The sequence below is a fragment of the Gavialis gangeticus genome, unplaced genomic scaffold, assembly GCF_001723915.1.
Source record: "Gavialis gangeticus isolate Ggan-Ray unplaced genomic scaffold, GavGan_comp1, whole genome shotgun sequence".
In the NCBI taxonomy this organism is placed as follows: domain Eukaryota; kingdom Metazoa; phylum Chordata; order Crocodylia; family Gavialidae; genus Gavialis; species Gavialis gangeticus.
In genome coordinates, this window is record NW_017729033.1 from 49,642,448 (window position 1) to 49,648,244 (window position 5,797).

Genomic DNA, 5,797 nt, shown 5'->3' on the forward strand with positions numbered 1-5,797 from the left:
AATGTCCACATCATTAATGAAGATGTTGAACAATATGGGTCCAAGGACAGAGCCTTGGGGTACCCCACTGGTCACAGGGCACCATGACGATTGACTTCGGTCAATTGCTACCCTCTGGGTCTGACCATGGAGCCAGTTTTCCAGCCAGTGGATCATGGTAGACCCAAGGCCACAATTGGCCAGTTTTACCAAAAGGTGATCATGGGATACCAGATCAAAGGCTTTTCTGAAATCAAGATATATGACATCAATCTCTTCTCCCTTGTCCAGGTGATAGGTCACCTGGTCATAGAAGGAAATGGGAATGGTCAAGCAAGACCTACCCGCAAGAAACCCATGCTGGCTATCCCTCAGGATGTTGGCATCAGCCAGTCCATTAAGGATGGCCTCTTTAATAAACTTTTCTAAGATCTTCCCCAGGATAGAAGTCAGGCTGATAGGCCTATAGTTAGCCGGATTCACTTTCCTCCCTTTCTTGAAGATAAGTACCACATTGGCCTTCTTCCAGTCTTCAGGCACTACATCAGAGTGCCAGGAGATTTCAAAGATCCGTGCCAGAGGCAGGGCTATGATGCTCGCCAGCTCCTTGAGTACCCTGGGGTGTAGATTGTCAGGGCCAGCTGATTTGAAGGTATCCAGCCTCTCAAGGTGTTCCTTCATGAGGTTAACATTGATGGTGGGCAGGGGATCTCCCTCACCCGGACCTCCCTCTCCCATGGTGGGCATGGACGTCCCATGGGACTGATGAAAGACTGATGCAAAGTACCCATTTAATAGGTTGGCTTTTTCCTGGGCATCATTTGTCAGTTGCCCCATCTGGTTCAGCAGGAGTCCAATGTTGCCCTTGCTTTTCCTCCAGCTCCCCACATATCTGAAAAATAACTTTTTATTGTCCTTGATGCTGAAAGCTAATTGAAGTTCAGTTGCAGCCTTGGCATTCCTGGTTTGCTCCTACTCTATTGAAAAATAAACAACTTTAAAATCTAATGTTATACAATTGGCAGCTCACTTAAAAAGAAGAATCAGGAACCCATTAGAAAAGAAACTATACATAAGCTAATAAGCTAACATTTTGACACATAAGAAGAAACATTCAGAGTAATAGAACACCTTATGAGTGATTTTTTTTCCCTAATCACTTCTATAAATTTGGGAGGGAGGAATGCAGTTTAAACACTATGATGATAAAGGTATGAAAGGAAAATAATGCACTTTTGAGCCATGAGGTACAATATCTGAATGAAAAAAATATGTTTAAAGAGATGTGAATAAATGTCATACTTAAAAAAATAATGATACATATTTTGTATAATTATAGTTATCTGATGTATATAGTACCAAGAGACAAAAAATGTAAATGGTAAGAAACAAAAGTATTTATGTTGAGTTATGTGATGATTAAATATACCATAAGTCTATTGTCTCCATTGATTGAGCTTTGAATATCTATTATCATAAATTAAACCATAAAAGTCCTTCACACATTAAGAGTAAATTACTCACTGATTAAACAGTTGACACACTTTAAGCACCATTTCCTCACCCTAATTCAAATATTTCATAAATTAAAAGCTTTTTAGTTGATTTAAACTGAGACCTATCATTAAACTAAGGGCTAAATCCTATTTCATCCTTGTATGGTGTGACAGGTGTGCCTCTTTGGGTTCTGTCCACTAGTGACCCTGCCAACCTGTTATGGGCCAACCGCCCACCTTTTCACCTGCCATGCCTTGTTGTTAATTGCTTAATTAAAGGATGTTAATTAAGCAGGAGGCTGCCCATTTTTTGCCCCAATGCCAGGGGGTGCTATCTGCAGCTCCTTTCCTCCCCTTACACCTCAGCCCAAGCCTCGCAGATGTACCGGATGTTGTTCAGTCAGTCTTGCTCTCTGTGCCCTCTCTGGTGCTCGGGCTCTCCGCACCCCTCGCCTCTCACCATGCCCTCTGGTTCTCTGGCATTCTGCAGCCTCATCTCGCAACTGCACCCCTCTCTGGGGCTTGTCGATTACTGCCCCCTCTGCTCTGGGGCTCATCAATCGCCGCCCCCTCTGCTCTTGGGCTTCTCTAGCCACCCCCTCCACTCTGGGGCTTCTCTCAGCCTTGGAGCTCAGGTGACCGTAGACGTGCCTATCCCCCAACTCTCCTCCTCGGGGTCTCGAACCCCCACTGGACTCAGGCGGCCTCAGCCTTACCTGGCCTCCAATTCTCTGCTCCCCCTTCTTGGGGCTGGGGTCAGCACACCCTGAATGCAGTAACCACTCTGGCACCGGGATCCCCACACTACCATGGAGCCCGTATAAGGCTTTCTCCAACCCCTAATAGCCTCACCCAGTCCTCCAGTCTAAACAGTGAACACAAAAACTCAAGTCCCTGGGCTATAACATAAAATCTAAGCTGTCCGGCTAAACAACATTCAATCCCTACCAGGGAATTCTCCACCCTGTAATAGCAATCCAGAGCTGCTCGTGCAGTCAGGCTTTTCCCCTCTATTTGCTCTGGCAGAGCTCCTTCTCCCTTGGCTGCTGGCAGGGAACTCTCTGCCTGGCTTCAGCCTGGGGTTATATGGGAGCCAGGCCCTGCCCCTTCCGGTCAACTGACTCCCACCGGTTACCCTGGCAACCCACAACTGGATTCCTTACTTATTGCTCCACAAATAGCAGGCACCTCAGTGCCCTGCTACACATGGTTTCTGTTGAAGTCTTAATGCAGAAAGTCTGAATCAGGGAGGCATGTTGTCTCACTAGTGTAGACATGTAGAGCTAAATTCTATTTCACATTTATGGCCAGGAACACACATTACCCATAAACTGGTTTAAGTGATCAGAAACTGGTTTCAACCTATAACACAACAGACATTCAGTGCATATAAACCAGTTTGAAAATGTCTGAAACCAGTTTGAGAAAAACTTGGTTGAATGTAGTATCAGAGGGTATGTCTAGATGAAATGGGGACCCTAAATTGAAGCAGTGGGTTTTTAAACACACACACTCTGCATTTACTTGTCTCTCCAGTGGTGGGGAGGGGAGGGTGAGCTGCCAGCTGGAGGAGCAGTTCTTGGGCTAGGGAGGGGGGTGCTTTCCTCAGCAGCAGCCATTCCCCCCCACAGGTGGCACCCACCCACAGGCACCTGGCTTGGGTGATCCCACTGGGCACCGCAGCTGTGGAGGGAAACACTGGGTCTCCACGCAGCTCAGGCAGGCCTTCCTTGGGCAAAGCCTGCCTTCCTAGGCTTCTGCCAGGCTGCCTGCAGGGCAGGGTTTAAGAAGTTCAAAGTAATCGAGAGAGGCTATTGTTTTGCTGATTGGCTATAATCGCTGTTATCAGTCCCTTGCTGGCTTGTTCACATGTCAGTTATCTGGAGATAGTATAAAGAATCAGGGAGAGAGATTGAACACCTCCATATCATAAACAGATGCATGCAGTGCACCCTTCTCCTTGCCTCAGAGAGCTACCAGGGGGTTGGGGGCGGACAACACTCCCACCCCCTTGAGTAGTGAGCAGGGAAAAGCCTGGGTTTTTGCAGGAAGACCTTGTTAATCAGAATATCATGCCCAGGCCTGGCCATGCCCGCTCCCCTCAGCTCAGCACTGTGCAAGAGAAGGGAGAGATGCTCTAGCATCCCCTGGCTTCTAGCCTGAGCCACTGCAGGCATGTACCTGAATTTCCTCAGTCCGGATAGAATGCCTGACTGATTAGAATCCTGTTCAGCCTATCCAGGTTAGACTAACCTGCAAAGAGTGAATCCATTCAGGCTCAGGCTTTTTTAATCTCTTTCCCTAGGCCAAGTGACTAAGTGCTACTCAGGAATCTAAAAACACCAAATGTACCCCAAATGCCACTTACATCTTTTACATCTTATTTCCATCTGTATAGCTACACTTACTTTGTTATGTCTGAGTGTGGTCAGTGACTGAATAAGACCAGAATAATGGCATATCTGTGTACACATTCTTGAAAATGTGGTCATGATAGGAAGGAGTGAAAAGAAGAAAGGCCTTCCCTCCTTTTTTCTGTATAGTCTATTAGCTAAGGCCTATTTCCAGGAAGTAGGAAAATAAGGATTGAATCAATATCTTCCAGCCAATGATGGTGACGCAGCCCATTATGCTGCCCTTCATTTCCTTTTAAACCAACCCACCAGGCAATAGGTCATGTTGCTCTACTGAGATGGACAATGACCTGGAATTGAGGCAGGGGATTGAGTTCTGGCCCCATGGGGAAGATGCTATCCAATGGCTCTACACAATGAATATGAAACTAGTCTGATGGTTTGTTTCCAATAGCTTTTCTGCATGTAATATTCATTGCATAGAATAGATAGAAAGCAGCAGGAGATCTTCTGTTCCACTGGAGACAAGAGCAGACATTAGAACTAAATTTCAGTTCTTTTTCAGGACAGTGGCCAACTTACTGAGCCACACTTCCTGAGATTTGAGCTCCTTACCACATATTTTTTTTACTCCTGGTTGTCCGTTGACACACTGAAAAGGAAGTCAGGAAATTGATGATGCATGTTTTTGGGTTAGAGCACTTTGCTAGGAAGTGGAAGATGTAGCCTCAAAATTCATTTAGACTAAGGGGAGCCAGAACCTGTTTCTCCCACTTCCTGGAAAAAATACCATAACCACTAGGCCATTGGGCTAAAGGTAGTAAACCCCACTTTGTCAGTCAAAAAAACACTAGTTGTGTTACCACTCCACACCCCTTTCATTCATAATTGTGGGAATGCACACACAGATGCATGCCTATCTGAACAGAGATCCCATTTTACTATAAAACATGGGTTACCATAATGGAGCTTTTTGAGCATGCTCTATACAGGTGGAAATAGGAATGCTTGACCACCATCATAGTCTCAAGGTTCCTCCTAATCTTCAAATTGCCCCTGCTGTATCTTTATGCCATTGTTCCTAGTCCTGTTCCCTACACATCACAGAGAAAAAACCTTTTCTATCCTCTCTGTAACTGTACTTTAGGGACTGAAAGACTAGTATCAAATATCCCCCTTCCACGTTCTCTTCTCCAGACTAAATAGATCTAGTTTTTTTAGGCTTTCCTCAAATCTTGGTTCCCAGGTCCCTATTTTTTTGTTGTTCTTGTTGTTGTTCTGCATTGGACTCATTCCAAACTGTTCCCATCCTTCCTGAAGTGTGAGGCCCAAACTGGACACAGTAATCCCTGTGGACCTCATCAATGCTGAAAGAATCACATCCTTGATCAGCAAGTGACATTTCTATTGATACAGCTTAGTATTCTGTTGCCTATTTGCAAGAGCACACTGTTGGCTCAAATTCATCTTATACTCCACTGTAAACCACAGGTCCTTTCCTGCAGTACTGCAGCCTAGTCAGTGATTCCCAAGTCTATATTTAAGCATACAGTATCCCTCCCCCCTCGCCCTCCCCTTCCCCACACCAAGTGCAGGACTTTGCACCTGTTCTTGTTGAGTTTTATCTGATTGATTGAGTGCATTTCTGAAACCTATTCTGTTCATTCTGGATTCTATCCCTATTCTCCAGAGTATCTTTGACACCACCCAATGTGGTATCATCTACAAATTTGCTAAGTGTATATCCAAACCCATCATGCAAATAATTAATGAAGATATCAAACAGTACTGGACCAAGATCAGGCTCTGGGGGAATTCCACTTGATACCTCTTCCCAATTAGACACTGAAACATTAATGACTACTTCTTGATCCTGATGATCCAACCAGTTATGTGTCCAACTTGCAGTACTTTCATCTCATCTGTATTTCCTCATAGTTTCATAGATTTAGGGTCGGAAGGGACCTA